This window comes from Lissotriton vulgaris, chromosome 9, assembly GCF_964263255.1.
Source record: "Lissotriton vulgaris chromosome 9, aLisVul1.2, whole genome shotgun sequence".
In the NCBI taxonomy this organism is placed as follows: Eukaryota; Metazoa; Chordata; class Amphibia; order Caudata; family Salamandridae; genus Lissotriton; species Lissotriton vulgaris.
Window position 1 is genome coordinate 583765983 of NC_141697.1, and position 21853 is coordinate 583787835.

A 21853-nucleotide genomic window follows, 5' to 3' on the forward strand; every position below is an offset into this window, starting at 1 on the left:
GCCCTTGCTGTACTCTGGCATCTCTTCAGGTCAAAATAATCTCTATACTACTTTTTCTCTGGATTGCGTACATTATACGTTTCCTTTTCTTATGGCATTAGCCCCGTGCCTCATTCTTCCAAATCTTTTTCTCCACGATACGCTCTATATAGCTCCGCTTAACCGAAGACCCTTGCCCTTCAAATACGTCTTTTCTTTGCTTCAGGCCTCTTTGTCCCTGCTTATACCGTAATACGTTTACCCCTACTTCTTCCCACTTACCCCCACAACCTGTCCTGCTGCTTAAACCCACCTCCTCTAGGTCTACTGTTCCTGCCTAACCCTAAAGCATTCGCCCATGCCAGTACCCCATACCTGTGCTACAGCTTATGCCCTACTGCCTCTACTCCTGCCTGTACCCTTTTACCTCAAGTGCTGCCTCATACCATAGTACCTTTGCCCACCCCCTACTCTACTACCAGTACCCTTCCAATGCACTACCACCTGCCCCACTACTTATACCCTAGTACCTGTGCCCCTCTGCCCCTCTGCCCACTAGTGCATGTTCCCTTGCTTCTTCCTTTCTACCTCTATGTGCCTTTGACCTAGTACCTCTGCACCTACATTTAACCCTAGAACCTCTACTTATACCCTCATACCTCTACTGTCTAGACCATCGATGCCTATACCCGACCATTACCCAGGACCATCTCTACCCACTCAAATATCATGGTGCCCCCCCCCCACCTAGTCCCTCTCCATTCCCAAGCTCCTCTACACCTGCCTGTACATCTACTGCCATGGAAACCAAGCATCTCTAGCGCTGCCTACTTTCTACTGTCTTACCCACCCCCTCACGCACCACCCTTCATTTCCTTATCGCTTTTCTTCTATTTCCTTGTTTGACCTGTTCACCTTTTTCTGGTAATCAGTGCTTATAAATAATCCTTGCTCAAGGGCAAGGTTTTCCTCATTTTGAAGTTTTCCGAACTGATAGAGAACTGTCAGTTACTGCAGTTCTGTAATCAGTAGTGGCATGTGACCTGTATGTTGGATGCCCCCAAGGCCCCCTGTGACAGAAGGCTGCTTTCGAAGTTTGGGCCGGAAGTTCTATTCGTGGTTCGGCGACAAAGTTGGATTCTTAGCTGCATATATGACTGCTAGACAGCCGAGGCGGCCATTTCTTCTTCTTCAGCACCATGCAATGCAAGAGATCTATTTTTTGTTTATTCTGTTTCATATCGAATAAACCATGTTGACTTCGGCCAGCCATGAAGTATGATGCATATATATTAGGTTTTAGCTATGTAGACCTATCGGAAAGCAGGAGCGCAGGAATTTGAGGGTCACTTTTGGTTTGCATGAAGGAAAGAGCACGGGATATCTATAGGTTGATTTCAAGTAGAAGAAGACACATGCATATAATAACAAATACTTTGAGTGTGTTGTGTGTGTGGATCTGTGTGTGTGTCTGTGGATCTGTGTGTGTGTCTGTGGCTCTGTGTGTGTGTGGCTGTGTGTGTGTGTGGTTGTGTGTGTGTGTGTGCATGTGTGGCTCTGTGTGTGTGTGGCTGTGTGTGTGTGTGTGTGCGGCTCTCTGTGTGGGTGTGTGTGGTGCAAATGCAATAGGTCTCGCATTTGCGAGAGATTAAGCTATTGGCATTGTAAATGACAATGCCATTTATTTATCTGTTTTCAAAACCAACACATAAATAAAAAATGTGTCATTTACAATGCCAATAGCTCTAACTTTTGCAAAGGCGAGACCGTTGCATTGTAAATGCTTGTTTTAGACAAGCTGTGTCTAAAGAAAGGTGCGCAGCCACTATTAAAGTGAAAGCGTGGCATGGGGTGCTTTTACAAAAAAAGCATTTGTTTGTCAACTTGACAAACAGATGTTATTTTGTGTCAAAGCCCCCATGCTGCGGTTTCACTTTAATGATGGCCATGCCCCTTTCTTTTGCCACGGCTTGTCTAAAGAAAGGGGAGTGGCCTCCATTAACATGGAAGCGCAGCATTGGGCGCTTTGACACAAAAAATATTTGCAATGCAATAGGTCTTGCATTTTCTAGAGTGTGAGCTACTGGGATTGTGAATGCCAATAGCTCAAACTCTCATAAATGCGGGACCTATTGAATTGCAAATGCTTGTTTAGCTTTAGTGATCTCAAACGAAAAGTGCTAAACGGAGACAACAAACAAAACTCTGAAAAGTGTCGCTATCAGCCAAGGCCGGACTGGGAACCCAAAGCAGCCCTGGCAATTTTCTCGGACCAGGTCCTGGGGAAGCACTGCCAGGCCCCAGGAGGCTGGAAACGCTTGTTTGCTGCTTTTGTTACTGGGGGCCAATTTTGCAGCACTGCTGCAAAATTGGCCCCCTCCACTGCAAAACCAGCCCCCACCTTTCCAGCCTCCCGGGGAAACGCCTGATGCCCGATATGGCCAGTCCGGCCCTATCAGCCTAAAACATACTATAATGAATCCAAAAGGTGCAAAAATCACGAATGTGTTTCACCCCCATTTGGGGCTTTTCTGTATGATGTTTCGGAAAGGCTTGTGGATCATTAATGCACCAGGGATGGTGTAAAGAAAAAATCAATATTACGTGGGAGGAAAGAAAAAATAAAATTCATACTAAAATACAGGTCAACTGAAATATTCCTAGTGGTCCTCGATAGCCCACTGACTAGCTCTTCATCAGATGTTCCCACCACTTTAGGGTGCAGTCTTTCTTGCTAAACAGAACTTGATTTCCTCTGCATCGTTCTGTTGACATACTCCCAGGGCCAGAAGCATTACCAGCGACTGGTCTGTTCCTCTTTACCACACATAGCTCTAAGGATCTCCTAACACTGACGTGTGGTTTGACCCTTTTCTAATGAACTATTTTTGTTGCACTTTTGACCTCATTTTTGCTCAATTTCTACTCGTAACCTGTAAACGAAGGGGCCTGCCCCCCGAGGAAGGAGCCTCCCCTACAGACAAACAGACACGCCAAGGGACGGAAGGGTTACTCGGAAGTCCTGTACAGGAACCGGCCCTAGGTAAGGATGCCGAGGCATACTCTCGCAGCAACCTAAGTTAGTAAACAGGCCACACAATAACCGGGTTAGGGAGCGAAGCGGACGAGGCTAACCCACTATGAGAGAGCACAGCCCTAGGAGAAGTGGGGCGACTGAAGAGGTTCACAAACTGGGATATGGTAGGAATTTCCACCCTGAGAGGCATCTGGAGCAAGGCTGGCCTGATGTCCTTCGAGATGCTTAGGCTGGAATACCAAATGGCAGATACAGGAGTGTTATGATACCTATAAATAAGGCACATGTTAGCAGCCACTATCCACAAAGACACAACAATAGAGGAATCCTCATCACTGAACAAGAGGGTACTAGGGAAACAGCTAAACAAAAAAATCTCCCTGATACACAAGAAAATTCTGTACAATTCTCCAGATGTGATGGGCAAACTTAGAACAGGCTGGGAGAGGGACGTGGGCGCACTTGAGGACGGGAGTGGGAGGGGACACTGCAAGCCTCATGAGAGATTGCGATACGCTCAACGTTTTGCTTAGTGCAGCTACAGATTGGGTGGAAAACATGGACTGGTGTGTGCTGGGAAAGAAACAAATCGACAAAGACAATGAGATGCTCGAAAAAATAGGGGAGGGTTTGGACTTCTGGCAATGATACGGGTGCAAATGTAAATATGTGAACAGTAAAAGAAGAACATAGCGGTAGGAGATAGGAAGGTGGGTAAGCTTGGGAAGAGGAGATACGGGGGTACAAGGTGGAGCAAGCATAAAAGAACTGGTTGCAGGGAGAATTTATATCCTGTCAAACACTGAGGCAATAGTGGCTGTCTTTGGTTTATGTGTCAGAAACATCAATAAAAATATATAGATATTTTTACATTTTGCTTCATTTTTTTCTGCCTGAGACAGTTAGTCTGTCCTTTGTTTATAAGTCTAACTGCTGCAGACCTGAGTAGGTTCCTTATTTCGCTTCTGACTTCTGTTTCCTATGAGACTGTCTGTCTCACAGTCTAAAAATGTACTCACTAGAGAAGGAGACACGTTGGCAGTACAGTCTGCCACTCTGAGTGTTTGTTTTGTCTGTCATCTGATGCACTCAACAGGTAAGTGTGGATTTTGTTAAGCAATGACTGAGGGTTCTCGGGTAAAGAGATACCTGGGTCCTGGCACGCCTGTCTGAAGTAGTTCACGACCTAGGCAGCCTTCCAGCTAGCTGTTCCTACCATGGTGCACAGGGCCCAGTCGCTTTCCCTGATCATGGTCCCTGGCAAAAAGCAGACAGTGGGCAGATGAACAGCACTCTTCAGAGTACCTCAGAGTTGCTGCTCAGGGTGGCCTTATTGAGACATAAAATCCCTACTCCAACACTCCTTCCAGCGGCGGTTTCAACATTGATCCACAATGATGGATTTTCATAATATCACCACAATACACTTTATCACAATGAATCTTAATCAAATTATTTAGTTAGTCAACAGTCACTCAAAAAATCTGGCAAGGATACACCTCTCTTGGAGAATGCTGGACAGGGCTGCCATAGGGGGTTAATCCCAGTCACAGTGATGAGTTCTCTTCAAACAAGCTAAGTCACCAAATCCTCAAATGTTTCTCCATATCTCGTGGTGAGCTAACGTAAGTCTTGGGCCTGCGAATGGTTGTCTACATGGACAAGAGACTTTCCTGAAGTCGAAGATGCTCTTTCAGCATCCACATTCGATATTGATGATGCTCCCAATACCGAGGAGTTGCAGCATGAAGCCCAGAATTTAATTTCATTCTGGAAAAGGAAAATCAACCTGCATGTCTAAGTACATCAGTTGTTTTGACAACTTAACCCTAAGGACTGCAGCTCCATACGATTATCATCAGGAAATGCACATAGAGAAACACTTTTGATGAATACTTCTCAAATTCTTGTGAGGGGGATATTTGCCATCTGAAAGACCGTAATCATTCCAGGACCTGTCGACCTTACAAAGAGCTACCAAAGAACTTGTTATTCCGCGAGCGCCTGCTCCAGCGTTATCTTATGCAGCACCTTTCTCATATAAAAAGTCAAACTTAAACTAGGAAACTCTGTAAAACTTTGGACCTGTAGTATCTGAGAAATCCTACAGCATGTTGTAAAAGCAAAACTGAAAGAGTTGATGCAGAAAAACAAGTGTCTATACAGTCATCAAGCAATCAATATCCATTCTAAATGCGAGGTGGAAACAGTGAGCTTCTGCCTCTCTTGGCAAAGTGAAGTTTCCTCTTGTCCTCTTGGCTCCGGCAAGAGACTTTAACAACTTTAAGTTCTAACTGCTACTTAATTTCCTATCCTAGACACTTCAAGTTATGTCTACTAACTGGATGGAGGAAAGAACAATGGGCAGGAAAAGGTGGGCCAGGTGACAGGGGAGAATTGAAGAGAAACCAGCAGTGATAGACTGAAATTAACAAAATTGGTGGGAAGGATAAGAAGAGCGCTTAGGACAGAGTATGATATTGGGCAGGAAGAAAAGAAATGCACATCAATCTTTAACGTAATGGGGGTAGGTGTAGTGCCCTTATTTATCATACAAACTTTTCTATGACCATTAACCAAACTCCAAAGAAATACAGAACAAATGTGTTAGCAATGAGCAACACTAATAAGGTAAAAGGAGGATATATGGGATGGATAGATGGGGATCGTAGGGGGGGGGGGGGGGGGGGTGGCAGGTTATCTCCACAAGGTTCAAAGTATGTAAAATAAAAAATAAGACACCCAAAAAAGCAAAAAGGATGAATTAAATATAAACAAAAAATAAACAATACAAATTGTACATTTGAATAACAGTCAGCACAGCAAATTCATTTTACGGAAGACCATGTCATCCTTTTCGGCTGACAGACTTCTTATGCACCGTGATCCTCAGACATTTCTACAAAGACTGCAGCTGAATGCACACCTACGAAATCTGTAATTCCGGAAATTAAATTAATTCACCATGATGCCAAACCATTGGCCTTGTGATTCTCTTTGCTCCAAGCTAACAGATAATAATTAGCGTGGCTGGAGAATTTCCAATTCCCCTACACAGCCATGAGTTAATGTGCACCACAAGGATCCGTATACTTATAAACCAAATTCAAGGAAATATTGGAAGGTGAGTGACAAACTTCTAGGTAGTCCAAATGCACAATGCATCATGAGTACAGTTGCCATCGCACACATTGCATTTGCAACCAAATGTATAGACTGAAACAGGCTCAGCATCATCAGTGAACAAACAGAGCACCTCAAATGAAATTCAAGAGCACCTCCATGGTACACACCTCGGATTTACACCCAGAATATTCAACATATTCTTCATTAACTGCCAACCCTAGATGTCGTCTATGATTCTGACTTAAAAGAGAAGCAAATTATGCAAATTTTCTAATGCTGCTATTTCTACAGCAGATTTTAAAGATTACTTAATGCCCAAGAAATGCCCACCTTAGCCAGAGCCATACTAGGAGCCTCATAGAGTGTGGCAGCATCCTGTGTCTTGAATTGCTAAAATAAAAAAATAATCCACAAATCAGAAGAATCCAGACCACAGTCACAAACTGAAATAATTTGTCAAATCCTTATTTGCAATCCCAGACAGTTAAAAAAAAATACACTTGTAATCAACAAGGAAACTCACTGTAATTACCCACTAAATCCTGTAGCTCCACACTTCTCAATATGCAAAAAAGACCGAGCAGAGACCCACACATACCCCACTCAAAACTTGGTCGACATGCCTCGTAGAGGAAAGAAATCTGTAAAATCCAAAACATGGAACCATACTGCTGTTGTCACAAAATGCCCAAGCCAAAGCTAACCACCTGCCTTAAAAAGCAAGTTACGTGTACTCGGTGTTTCTCTTTCCAGTATTGACATCTTTCATAGATTTACATGCTTGAATAAGCCCCGTCGCCCTGCTTGGAAGTTGCAGCCAGACAGCAGTGTCGAGTGAAGGTGTGCCTGTTTTCCAAGTTGCAGCCCTACATATGTCAGGTAGGGATAATTCCACTAAAAGAGCTATGGAAGTAGTGACACATCTTGTTGAATGAGGGCGCACTTTAGCTGTGAGTGGTCTTTTTGCTTTTTCATGCAAAAAGTTATCACTGGTGACACCCATCTTGCTATGCTACTTCCCGAAAAGGCTTCCCTTTTCGCAGGGGGGCAAAAGCAACTAGAAGTTGATCAGATCTTTGAAAGCTCTTGTTTGTTCAATATAAAATTTCAAGCACCTTTTAACATCAAGAGTATGAAGAGCTCTCTCTGCTGCCCTGGATGGATTTTGGAAGTATCCTTTTAAAGCAATGGGTTTGGTAAGAAGAAAAGTTGATGCCACTTTAGGTATGAAGTGAGGATTAGTCAGCAAGATAGCACTGTCTTTTTTAAAATGCAGGTATGGCCTTTGTATTGCAAGTGCCTGTATCTTGCTCAGCCGAAGTAAGGGCTATAAGTAGAGCCATCTTCCATTAAAGACATTTTGTTTTGGCTTTGTGAATAGGCTTGAAAGGTGCTGGCATCAACAGAGCCAGAACTGAGTTTAGCTACCATGCTGTCAGTGGTTGCTTTAATCGAAGGGTAAGCTCTAAACAGTGCACATACATTTTTTTTATTAAGTCTATCTGACCATAGATACATGATTCTAGGCTCTTCTGAATCTTGATATTGCAGCAAGATGAACTTTGATTAAACTATGTGATAAGCCCGAGGGAGCTAAGATGAGCTGGTATGGTAATATCTACACAGAGGTTGAAGAGAAAGGATGACAATTATTCAAAGAACACTATTTGCAGAACAATGTCCAATTTCCCTTACATGATTAATGTTTAGTTTCGGCTCTCGCTTTGGCTAGTATGACCCTGCATTGTTGTGAGAGATTTAAAACTAGTGGAGCTCAAGTCTGGATTTGGATGAATCACCTGGCCACTCTTCATTGATAGGAGCACTGGGACTGGTTTGAGTGGAATCTGTTGCTGCTCTGAAATGAGAATATGTTCTGTGTACCACAATTGACTTGGCCAAGCTAGAGCTATTATAATAATTCGACATGGTTCCCTCTTCAACGTGTTGAGGATCTGCAGAATCAAAGGAATTGTTGGAAAGGCATTTGCGAAGATTCCTGTCCATGCAATCTGAAAGGTGTTTCCCCAAGATTCCTTAGGGAAAAAACTGCTGGCATAATTTTGGCATTTTCAATTGAGTGGAGTAGTGAGTAGATCCAAAAGTGGTCTTCCCCACTTGCTGAATATCTTTGAAAGTTTTGTTTGTGATTGTTTACATTTGTAGCATTTTTTTGACAATCTGCTTAACCCCTGGCGTGCGGCCGCGATTCTGCGCCTGTGCGGCACTTCCAAAGAGTGGGCGGGTTCATGATGGCCCCCAGCCGTCATCAGCACACGCCCACCTTGCTGCATGACGGACGGGGGCCGTCATCAGCATGCAAGGGGTTAAATCGTCTGCCCACTGATTGTTTGTACCCTGCACATGCTCTACCTTCAGGGAAAGATTGTGATGCAAGGACCAGCTCCAGATTTCTTGTGCCTCTCTGGAAAGCGATTGCGACCTTGTTCCTCCTTGCTTGTTTAAAAACAACATTATGGTTATGTTGTCCGTTCGAGCCATCACCTTAGATTCCTTTATTTTTGGAAGAAAAGCACAGAGCCCCAAAGTCACCACCCTTAATTCCAGGAAGTTTATATGTTTCTTCTTTTTCAAGATCTTCCATTTGCTACTTACTTCCAGGTCCCCTAGATGCACTCCCAAACCTTCCATAGACGCATCCATTGCAATCAAGCACTTTGGTGGACTGGTGAGAAACGTCAAGCTCTTGGTGATGTTGCCTTTTTTTCATTCAACACTTTAATTCTGGTACAGCAGGTGTTACTTTGATGACGGTTGAGAGAACTCATTTCCTGCTTCGATTGTCTGTCTATTTGTTCTTGCGGTGTTCTCATAAATAGACGGCTGTTGAGGATCAATGGTATGCAAGAGAAGATCATTCCCAGGAAAGATTTGTACTCTCAGATTGAAGTGTACATTTTTCTTAAGAGGGCAAAGGCTGGAGCTATTATCTTTGCAACCCTCCCCATTGTGGCAAAAGCCTTGCAGACCCATGTGTCCAGAATCATCCCTAGAAATGGGATATTTTTGTTATGGGTAAGGCAGGATTTTCCCTTGTTTAGTCGGAGACTCAAGTTTTTGAAGATTTAGAGGTAATGTTCTGTGGAACATACGGCAGCCTGTTACAAAGTTGCTTTTATGAGCCAGTTGTCTAAGTATGGGAATAGTTGATTACCTTTTCTCCTGAGATCTGCCACTACTGGTGCCATACATTTGGAAAGAAAACTCAGGGCAGATTTTGATCTAAAAGAGAGGCCTTTGAATTGGTAGTGACATCCGGTCACCTCGGATCTGAGAATTCTTCTGTGTTTGACATAAATGGGGACAAGGAAATAAGTAACTTGCAGATCTAGAGAGGTCATATGATCCTCTGGATTAATTAGTTGCAGAATATTCTATAACATAACCTTTCTGAACGACTTATTGTTGAGGTATTTGAATGAATGAATGAGTACAGATCTGTATAGCGCTGGCTACCCAGGGGCATCCCAGCGCTTTAGACCCATCTCAGACAAATTACTCAGCAGAACAGGAAGGTCTTCAGCCGCTTTCTTAACTGTAAATGATTAGGCTCAAGCCGCAGGTAATCGGGCAGCTGATTCCAACTTTTTGCTGCCTGTACTGCAAAACGTCGGCCCCCTGTACGAGGACGCTTGATCCTCGGGACAGAGAGCAAATTGCGGTGGTTGGATCTAAGAGCTCTGGGCCCTTGATGGTGCCTCAGGAGAGGGCACAGAATGGCAGGGCCCTTGTTGATTATTGATTTGTGGGCCATACACAAGGCCTTAAACTGGATCCTTTCCTGAACAGGTAACCAGTGTAGAGCCCGGATGGCCGTCTTCGCCGAGCTGTGTCTAGGGACATCCATAAGCATTTGGGCTGCGCAGTTCTGAACTGACTGGAGTATCTTAATGGTCCCTAATGGTGCCCCCAAGTAGACCGCGTTCGCATAGTCAAGCCGGTATTTGTTTAGCTGTCTCATATCTAATACTTGGCTCCACCTCTCATTCTTTTTCTTTGAGATGGAAAAGTTGGAGTAAAAACCTGTGCCTCTGTGTGTCTGTGGACCTTCTTCGATTGCTCCGGGAGAATAAGACACTAGGGGCCAGATGTAGGTATCCAAATACCGGTCGGTAACGGCCGAAAATATCGAGTTTCGGCCGTTACCGACCGGTATTTGGATACTGAGATGTAGGGCATCTCAAAATACAGATTTGGTAATTTTACAGAATCATTAATTTTACCAATTCGGTAAAATTACTGATTCAGTAAAATTCCCGAATCTGTATTTTGACATGTAGGTAGCACTGTAAACAGTGCTACAGGGCTTTAAGGATTCGTTATTTACCACCAACTATTAGTTGGTGGTAAATAAGGAATTCCTATGTAAATGCATAAATGTGCATTTACACCTGTGCCATGTGGCACACATACATGCCCTCAGGGGCATGTATGTGTGCACTAATCAGGAGTGCAACAGGGTGTCAAAGTGACACCCTGGCACCCTTGAGTTTTTCGGTATTTACCGAATCGGTAATTGGCATTCAATCCTATGGGCCTCCAGGCCCATAGGAATCAATGGCAAATACTGAATCGTTAAATACCGATTCGGTAAAAAATACCGAATTTTTACCTACATCTAATTTACCGATTCTAAAATACCGAATCGGTAAAAGTCGGTATTTTAAAATCGGTAAAAGAGATTTACCTACATCTAGCCCCTGATTTTGTCTTTTAATAGACAAATATGCTGATGTACTCTCCTGCCAAGTGGATTTCGAGGAGGCTTTTGGGTAAATTCTAGGGTACCATACGGTCTTAAAATGTCCAATACCTACTGATCCGAAGAGATAGCTCTCGAAGCATCGTAACAGTGAACAGTTTTAAACAGAATCTTTTACAGTCAAGAGTGCCATTTGTAGAGAAGCGACCAGAGTGATAATGGTGTCACTGCCTTCTGGTGGACCCATGCCCCCATCCTGCGCCTGCTGACTTCCTTTTGGTAGGGTGTCAGGAGGGAGCTGCAGATGGTGGTATTCTATATCGTTTTGTAAAATGTTGCCGGTATCCCCTCTAGACTTGATTGTAGGGCTGATACATGTTGGTATGAAAACTTCCTAAAACTATATTAACCTCTGCCTCTAATACCACGAAATGTCTGAAACCTGCACTGTTGCAGCACTTCCAATGATCACGCAGATTCTGTATCAGCTTTAATTGATTGAAGCACATCAGCTGCATATTTTCCAAAGAGAACTTCTCCATTATACGGCATATCAAGTATTTTTGACTGCACTTCTGGGGATTTTTTTTTTGCCTTTAGCTATCCTTATCTTAAGACTGTTGCTTCGGCCATCTGCCTAAGGCTAGTCATAACTACATCCACTGCTGTATCAATCATTTCGGAGGATGTTTACTCTCCCGCCTGAAGAATAGACTGCACCTCTTGCTGTTTGTCTTCCAGCAGGTGAACTATAAACAGTGCTAAGTCTGACTACATTTGGCAATCTTATCCGCCCAGTGTGGCTAAAGCGTTGGACCCGCTTATGATCTTAGCACCTATAGCTGAAAACACGCTTCCCTATATTATCTAACCTCCTAAGGATGGCAATGTTGTTGTGGTGAAGTGTCCCTTTCCGAGAAACATTTATAATAATGACAAGCACTTGGCGAGATCTGAGAATAGAGTAATAGGAAACTACATCATTGGTTCTTGGAATGACTGCTCCACAAATGATTTGTCATAAGGATAATTTTCATGGAACTCCGCATAACACTTTTCTCTAGCTTGTTGTGTTTCTAAAGGAAAAAAATCTCCTGTTAAGCGAGAGGTTTCATCTTGTTCATATTCCTCATCTGTCTATTCTCCTTAGACTCCATTTACAAAAGAGGGACTGCTGGTAAAGGAGACACTTACTTGGTGAGGTCATATCTGGTCGGATTTGATCATCAAAAATAGCACTCAACGGTTTGTCCTTGATTAAGCAAGTGAAACCTTAATTATCGGTATCGGAGTAGCTGGCAACAAAGCCGTGAACAGAGCTGTCATCAGCGGTGGCACTGACGTAACATTTGACGGTCATGTCGGCGCAACTTTCGATTTGGTTGACTGAGTTGACGAGGGCTCATCTGTATTAATCTCACTGATGAAAAAGTGGTCTTTGTGGCAGTAGTTGTCATCGTCGACGATGCCATAGCCGTCGACTGTGTCATTGACTTTCTCATTGACGGTTTTGACGTTGATGAATGAGATCTATGAGGGGGCTCTGAACGTAGGTTTCTTAATGTCAGTGAATGCTAGTGCAGAATCAACAGACAAAGACGGTTCTGACACTGTTTTCTTTATTTTGGATGAGTCCTGAGGAGTTGAATGCCTCTTTTTGACTGGACTGGAATTTCTTCATCCCTTTTTTTCTCTCTTGATATTTTTCTTGGTGGCTCTTCAGCCAACTCTTTTACAGATCTTTCTCTCTTCTCATTCTTTTGTTGGAGTTCGACATCCCTCTGTTTCTGTGGATTTTCTCTTTTGAAGCCACAAAAGGAGCCTCACTTACCGGTCTTTGAGCTTCTTGCAGAAAACGATCAAGGTTCTGCAATAATTACAGCCCTTAGCTTTATGCTCAGAATATAGACAATAAGGGCACTCCTTATGAGGGCCCTCTGAAAACAACCTCTGCTTGCCATAAGACCTTCAGGGTCTGAATAGACTTTTTTTTGGATCCCTCTGACATGATGTATTTGTGGCAAAATAATGCTCAGGCAAAGTTAATATTCTCTTTGAGGCAGCAGAGTTTAAATTTAGGACAACCAAAGGCAAAGTAACAGCAGAGCTCAGGGAGACTCCCTTACACACAACGTGCAGTTGGAAATCTGGGGTGTGGTGGCTCTGAAGGAGAGGAATGAGAGGAATGAGGTAGGAGCTGACATCTGATTGGCTGAAGTTCATTTCTACCTATAACCTATAATGATGTGGATTGGCTTACAATCTCACTAGTTTTGGTTTGACTTTATGAGGCGTTACTTTATAATACTAACTAGCAGCCCGTCCCGACGTTGTCCGGGAGCAAAAGGCTGCTTCAGGGCCCCCGCCCGCCCCGCAGAAGAGTTGTCTGTGCAAGTCCTGGCCCTGTTCAACTGATTTGGCCCACTTGTGTAATTTTTTAATTCGTATGTATTGTTTTCCGCGTTTTATGTTGTCCGCAAGATGTGAGGAAAGTGTTGTGTCACCTGTTTAATGTTTTTTTTTCTTTCGAAGGCTCTTTCCGTGTGTTCGTTTTTGTATCCCTTCAAAGAAGTTTCCCTTTCGTTTTGTCAATTGTGTGGTGAAGTCCTGGCAGTGCTCGAGTGATTATGGGCAGTTGTGTTATTTTCGTTATTCGTATGTCTTATTGTAAGCGTTTTATCTTGTCCGCAAGATGTGAGGAAAGTCTTGTGAATGCGCAGTCTATTGTGTTTCTCCGTTAAGAAATGTCGGCTTTTTTTGTTCGTGTTTACCCCCCTGGTCAATGGCCAATGGTTAAAAACTTTTTTTTGGTAAGCCGAAGTCGTGTGTGTGTTTTCTTTAGTGCGTTGTGATTGGTGTAGTATGCGATTAATCCTGCCCCCTGTGTGGCGTCATTTGACACTCCTCGTCGATGGAAGGCCCGCCCGGTTTTTAATGCGAAGGAGCCAATGTTGTCTGAGTAACTGCAACGAATGTATGTTTATTTCTTGTAGCGCGCACCTCTGCTGTTTTTGTATATTGGTGTTACCGCGCTGTATGAGTGAATTTAAATTCATTGAAAGCGCATTTCCGTTGTATGTGTTGGGATTTGCAAATGTTTGTTAGAAATTCATTGAAAGCGCATTTCCGCTCTATGTCTGCATATTGTGCGTTCTAAATTCAGTGAAAGCGCATTTCCGCTCTATGTGTGCATATGTAAGTGTGTTGTGAAGTCGCTTGGCCTATGTTTGTTATTTGCACTTGGCACTGCCCTGTAAACGCCCACATTTGTTGTTTGAGACGCCCACGGCCACGACCATGCCCCCCAAGGGACTACTTTACCACTTTTGGCGTTTTTGCTTTTTTAATGTATATGGTGTACATATCTATAGCCTATGTTCTTCTGCCACATCTCCCCTTTCAAATGGTGTATTGGGTGTAGTGATTGGTGCATTACTTTTGTAGTTTACCTGGCTCAAAGGTTTGTGTTCTCTCTTTATAATAGTAGTATAGATTATAATTACAGTAGGACTCCCACTTCGACAAATAGGGAATATTGAAGCATGTTAATCTATGAAAGATTCAATACTGGAGAAACAACTATGAACAGACCTATTCGTAATCACCACCAACAAAAACCTAGAAAACAACAGAACATAAACATTTACTCATAAACAACAACATAAACCCACCATATCTCCTTTAACTAAAACACTTGAAAAAAGTATTATTTAACCAATGCAACTAAAAAAACAGAGATAAAAACACTTGTGGTGGAAAACAGTTCCCTTCAAAACATTAATGTATCTTTAAAACCATGTAAATGTCCTTGCATGAACTATGTAACTATGCATGTCTGGCTTGCATTCCCATGACTTTTTAAAATTCTCTGCAGTGTCTTTGGGCTAAGGTAGTACAAATGAATACCCCCAAAAGAATACAACCTTTGATTGCTAAGCCTTTCACAGGTTTTTATATAGATACGGTTGTTATTGGTACTCATATGAATCCTCCCAAGGGTGTATTAGATGTTCAAGTAAATTCAGCTTTTCTCGGACAGTCTTTTTGTAATAACATTCTTGAACACTAAACTTTACATGCATTCGATGCCAAGAAAACTCTTAGGTATTCAAGAGATAATTGAAGATTTCAGAAAGACACAACATGTTTTTGTTACCTTTTGTGCAACTAGGCTAAAATTGTTTGCAAGCAACTAAACATGAGTCGAGCTGGTGCTTGCATCACCCTCTGAGCCCTAAGGCAACTGTCTACTCAAAGGATGTCTCAAAAATCAATCACCAAGAGGAGGAAAACACATAACTGCAAACTTCTTGGTGCCTGGCAAAACAAAAATAAAATAGAATACATTTCCTACAAGCCCCACTCCTGTCTGGTGAGTGGTACACCTCTTTTACTGTCTTTCATTTTTATGTCAAAACTGAGGGTGTAACAGTCTGGGAGAAAGGGAAGGACCCAGGTCAGTGTCGTGTAAACCACGATATTGAGCATTGTGAAATCTGTAAAAGATTTTTACCAAGCACCAGGACAAATAGGGACATGATATCATTTACTTCAATCCACTGTACAACGTCTATGGCAATCCACATATAGGAACAGATATGTTTAAAGTGCAGAGTTTAAGGCCAAGCACTCCAGACAGATGAGAAAAATGTCCCCCAAAGCTCCAAATCCTGTACCAGTCTCAGACGGGATCTTTGAGCAATGTTTCTTCTACATTGTAGGTTCACTACTAGACTCCGTGGCTCCTGACACTGCCCTCAATCAAACTTGATTTTTCTTCAAACGACACATTCTGATGCAGAACTAGATGACTCTCTCAGATCTAAAAGCTGGCGTAGTCTACAAATACTGTGCCCATTGACCCTTTATGAACCAAACATTATTCTTTACTGTTAGTCAGTCCTTGTGGATATCCAATAGGCTACTCCTGAGAGGTCTTAAGGATTAAGAAGAATGTTCAAAATGCCAAAATGTAGGAGCTATTTGTAAGTGTACGTTGCTTCTATCACCTGTCCTCCAACACTTCTGGAATGAAGTTGGCTCTATTACACTTGGAATTCTCTAATACACAAAAGTCCATAAAGGATCTAAACAGGCTTTCAATAAACTTGAATACCCCAAAACCGAAGCACAAACTCAGGCTAATGGATGTCCTTTTTACAAGTGACTTACTAGTGGGAATTGAAAATGTGTCAGATAATCATAGAGAAGTTTCTGTGCCAGGTACATAGTTTCAACAAACTCACCAAAAGGTAACGACAACTATTGGTTCCGAGACCGTCACGGATGAGTAGCGTGCTTTAAACACCCCTGGAAGATTTTGTTTGCAGTGGTGAGTGACCAGCAGAGAACCTTCTGATAATGACATGTATAAACCATCTTGATCTAGCATGCTAGCTGAATATGCATTGTTGGTGCCTTTCTTTTATTCACCCTCAAACCACCTGCATCATTAACTCTTCTACCTAGATTTCCTTTCCCAAGAAAATTATTTCAAAGACAGACAGCAAGACAATCCATGAGAAAATGAAGCAGAATACCCAACAGACCGACAGATTAAATATGTTACTAAGCCATCAAGAAGGGCTTAAATTAGCATTACTTTTTTTAGATGCGCAGGCAAGGATATTTGGATATGACTTTCTATTGCACTGACCACTCCAACAAGGATGTCACTGATGCCCAAACTATTAACACAGGTACAGATACAGATACAACAATTGACCCACAGACTTCATAAATACATCCCTCCTTTCAAGATCAAGTGAAGAGATATTTAGATTACTGAGATACGCTTCTCCACCTTTCAAACAAGACCATATCAATCTCCGTCTTATATGAGTTGAGTTTGAATTGAATAGCATTAATCCATTCACGGATAAACAATATTGTCTTTTGAAAGGTAGTAGTGCATTCCAAAGTTTTATCAATGGTGAAAATCCATTGTAAGTCGACTGCGTAGTGATAGACATTGACATTCCCTTCATTCAGGGAAGGCACCAGGTGACAAATGTATAGGTGGAACAAGGGAGAACCCTGGGGAACACCACAGGAAAGATTGGCCTTAGAAGAGCAGAAGGAGGAAAGTCTGGCTGCTTGTGAGTGATCAGTCAGAAAAGACTTGACCCATACCTGTACAGTGCCCTGAAGGCCCACAGCTTCGACCCAGTCAACCAGAATGTTATGGTGGACCGTGTCAAAAGCCGCAGGCAGATCCAGGAGCACCAGCATGATATCTTTGTCAGCTACTATGTGCATCTTTCTGTTCATTCAACACTCACTAAAACTAGAGTCCTGCAGAAAAGGCTGCAAACCTAGTCAACCAAGCAACTGTAGACTGGGAGACACAATCTGCACATCAGAGGGCTTGAAGGATTTCGTAGTAGAAGTACACGGATCTAGAAACAACAACCAGATGTCTTTGTGGGTGACTTTCTGGATGGATGAAAATCTGACACATGATTTATTTTGGTCATAGGCCTTTGACCTGCTAAGAAATGGCCTGATTTAAAGTTTGGCAGACAGAGTGGTGTCCGTTGTGATGGCAGAGGACATTATATCCACCGTCCCGAGGGTACCCACCAAATGCAAAGATGGCCGGCAACCCTGCGTTCATCTCTCTACATTAACAGGAACAGCACTTCAGCGTGCTATAAGTATGGTATAGGGCCACCATTGTTTTTGATTGCCGTACACTAATCTACTGACATATTTTTGTTAATAATTTGCTTTTGAAAAACAAAATATAAATGACTGCCACACCTGAGGATTTTTCTCCCATAGTGTGGGGGTCATTATTGGTTTTTTCCTGTCCCTCACCCCCACGTTTTTCTTGGTGGTGACGATCAAGTAAAAACAGGCATTACAACTTCAACCCTAAATAGTTATTCCTTGGACGGCCCCTGCTTTGTCAGTTGCTGGAGGAAGTATTCTTTAGACTGAGCCAAGAAAGGCTCTATTCACGGACTACCTAAGATCTGCCCATCTCTAAATGAGGCAGGCAGGCCAAGGGTTTGGCTGACAGGGTAATTTTTTTTTTTTTTTAGCAACGGAGTACCCTGTACGCAAAATGCTGAACCGGGCCAAAAGACATCTCCACATCCCTGTATTGAGATTTAGGGTTCAATTACGAGTCTGGCGGTCCACTGACCCCCAGACTCGTGGTGGGGCCACAATGGCAGTTTCCTGACCACCCTATTACAATAAGGGCAGCCAGATCGCCATTGCCACGCCGTAGCAGCCAGGGAACCGCTGTTCCCTGGTGGTGTTGTGATGGTGTAGAAGCAGTAATATGCTTGGCGGGACCACTGCAATCCTGCCAAGCATATTACAAGTTTCCTCTCTGCCATGGTTTTCATGGCGGTTCCACTGCCATCAAAACTTAGGCGGAGAGGAAACACACGGGGTCCTGCAGGACCTCCCTTGTGCCTCACGCCGTGTGGATGCACACAGGGGGGCACAACATGTGCCCCACAGTGCGCATGCACACCAGTTCTGCATGGCATAGAATTTAGAGTTCATGGGTTGCAAGAACAGTTTTTGGTGTTTCCATTTTCTGAGGCACCCCTGTGGGAACTCCAAAAAAGAGCCGGCCAGACAGGAGGAAATTCATAATCAGGTTTGTAGCTGGACCACAGGTTTGGGGGTGCGGCAGCGGGGTGGACCCAGCGCCGCACCACCAAAATCCTAATCAGGCCCTAATAGTGTAAAGGTTGGGACCCAAAGTCTTAACTATCCAGTAAAGAATTCAGCTGTAATCAACAGAAATTATACCACAACCTATTACAATGTAAGACAAGCCAGCACAAAGTCACGCTCTCCAAAGAAGCCAAGGGACTTTTGGTGTGTGCTATCATACCACAACTAAATGAATGGGACCGCAGCACATATCCTGGGAGAAAACAAAAATAACGTAGAGCAAATAAACTGGGCGGGATGATACTCCCAGGAAAATAACAGTGCACCGTTATGTTTGTCTTTCTTTCTTGTTGCCACTTATGTGCAGAGGGTAAGGGGAATGTAACTATGCCCCATTAGCCAAGCCATATATTTCTATAGAGGCAATCAAAGTTTTGCAGCTATGATACTATTCAAAGTCCACACCAATCTGTGTCTTTTCTTTACTGGTCTCCTTCAAAAACACGAAATACTAGGCAGAACAATCCCTTGCATGTTAGGCAAGAATAGGGCTGGCCGCTAATTTTTAGACAAGTCAAGTCAAATAGGCTTTATTTCGATAAAAACATATCTTAAAAAGCATTACATAACACAATTAAAAACAAGCATTTGCAATGCAATAGGTCTCGCATTAGGAAAGTTTGAGCTATTGGTATTGTAAATGGCAAAGTTTTTATTTCTGTGTTGGTTTTGAAAATAGCTAAATTAATAGCTTTGTCATTTACAATGCCAATAGTTATAACTTTCGCAAATGTGACACCGCGCCTCCCACAATGCAAAACAGATACCAACGCTTCAGCAAGCATGGCCCTACAGCCTCACTCGCCAGCTCACAAAGGCAGCAATCACCAGCCCTGAACACAGTAGGCAATGGGGGTCCGACAGCCCAGAGCAGGGCAGTGAATGCGAAGACAAGATTATACAGGGTGCACAAAGGAAGCATGGGGTGGCAGATGCAAACCAGAAAGTGCTGGTCACTGTTTTCCAACAAAACATTGATTGCGTATACAGGTGCGTAGAGCAGAAGGTGGGTAGAAAAGAAGGCATGTACAGGTGGGATAGAACAGAAGGTATGTGCAGGTGGGTAGAACAGAAGGCGTGTCCAGGTGGGTAGAGTACAATGTGTGTACAGGTGAATACAACAGAAGGTGGGTACAGGTAGGATAAAACAGAAGGCTTATGAAGGTGGGTAGAACAGAAGGTGGGTACAGGTGGATAGAGTAGATGACATGCACAGGTGCGTAGAGCAGAAGACCTGTACAGGTTGGATAAAACATAAGTTGGTACAGGTGGGTAGACCAGAATGGTTGTAGAGGTGGGTAGAGAAAAAGGTGTGTACATGTGAGTGGTAGAAAAGAAGGTGGGTGCAGGTGGGTAGAACAGCAGAACACGCCCATTTCCCCAAGTAAAGTGCATGGGCAAGCAGCTCATGCACTGTTCTCGGGGGTGCAGCAGCAGCAGACAGTCTTACACTGCCATCATATGAAGGGTACACACTGCCATCATATGAAGGGTACAGCAGAGGCACTGCCATCATATGAAGGGTACACACTGCCATCATATGAAGGGTACACACTGCCATCATATGAAGGGTACAGCAGAGGCACTGCTATCATATGAAGGGTACACACTGCCATCATATGAAGGGTACACACTGCCATCATATGAAGGGTACACACTGTCATCATATGAAGGGTACACACTGTCATCATATGAAGGGTGCACACTGTCATCATATGAAGGGTACAGCAGAGGCACTGCCATCATATGAAGGGTACACACTGCTATCATATGAAGGGTGCACACTGCCATCATATGAAGGGTACAGCAGAGGTATTGCCATCATATGAAGGGTACACACTGCTATCATATGAAGGGTACACACTGCCATCATATGAAGGGTACACACTGCCATCATATGAAGGGTACAGCAGAGGCACTGCCATCATATGAAGGGTACGCACTGCTATCATATGAAGGGTGCACACTGTCATCATATGAAGGGTACAGCAGAGGTATTGCCATCATATGAAGGGTACACACTGCTATCATATGAAGGGTACACACTGCCATCATATGAAGGGTACACACTGCCATCATATGAAGGGTACACACTGTCATCATATGAAGGGTGCACACTGTCATCATATGAAGGGTGCACACTGTCATCATATGAAGGGTACAGCAGAGGCACTGCCATCATATGAAGGGTACACACTGCTATCATATGAAGGGTGCACACTGCCATCATATGAAGGGTACAGCAGAGGCACTGCCATCATATGAAGGGTACACACTGCTATCATATGAAGGGTGCACACTGTCATCATATGAAGGGTACAGCAGAGGCACTGCCATCATATGAAGGGTACACACTGCTATCATATGAAGGGTACACACTGCTATCATATGAAGGGTGCACACTGTCATCATATGAAGGGTACAGCAGAGGTATTGCCATCATATGAAGGGTACACACTGCTATCATATGAGGGGTACACACTGCCATCATATGAAGGGTACACACTGTTATCATATGAAGGGTACAGCAGAGGCACTGCCATCATATGAAGGGTACACACTGCTATCATATGAAGGGTGCACACTGCCATCATATGAAGGGTACAGCAGAGGCACTGCCATCATATGAAGGGTACACACTGCCACCAAAGGGTACACACTGCCATCACATGACGGTACAGCAGAGACATTGTCATACACTGTCATCAAAGGAGGGTACAGCAGCACACATTGCCCTCACATCACAGGTGTGCAGTACCTAAACACTAACCAGAACAAGTGCTATATAAATGCAGTTACAATGCAATACAATTCAATACTGGAGCAGCAGCGCACACTAACATCACACTGAGGGAAGTCAGCCATCCCAAGAAGTGTGCCACGGTTGCAACACACACTGCTATAAACACACTGAGGAGTAAGCAGCAATACCGTGCTTTTTTTGCAAGCATGCTGGTGCAGAGGTGCACTTTATCACGAGAAGGGAAGGTTTTCACTTGTAGAGGGACACTGATGGGGCACTTGTAAGAGGTGTGTCCTGATAAAAACGGCGAACCATATTTAGCACAAGGAGAACAGACGAGTTTGCACCTACATTAGAATGGAGGGAGTGCTGTATGACAAGCGCACATGTGCCCGGTGAACACAAGATAGGTACAACACTTTGCAGCACTTTATGAACACGTTCTGTGTAGCACAGAGGTTCATGGGAAGGGTTGTGTGGTTGTATTGTTTTCACACGGGGGAGGTTTAAGACGGACGGTGTTAATGGTGGGAGTGGAGGTGTTAGC

At 43.5% G+C, this 21853-nt stretch overlaps 1 protein-coding gene across 2 annotated transcripts in view; it reads right to left on the reverse strand.

Moving 5' to 3' along the window:
• Nucleotides 1-21853, reverse strand: part of VEGFB (vascular endothelial growth factor B) — a 315982-nt gene that overhangs the window by 113596 nt on the left and 180533 nt on the right. The gene's annotated exons all lie outside the window — the stretch shown is intronic.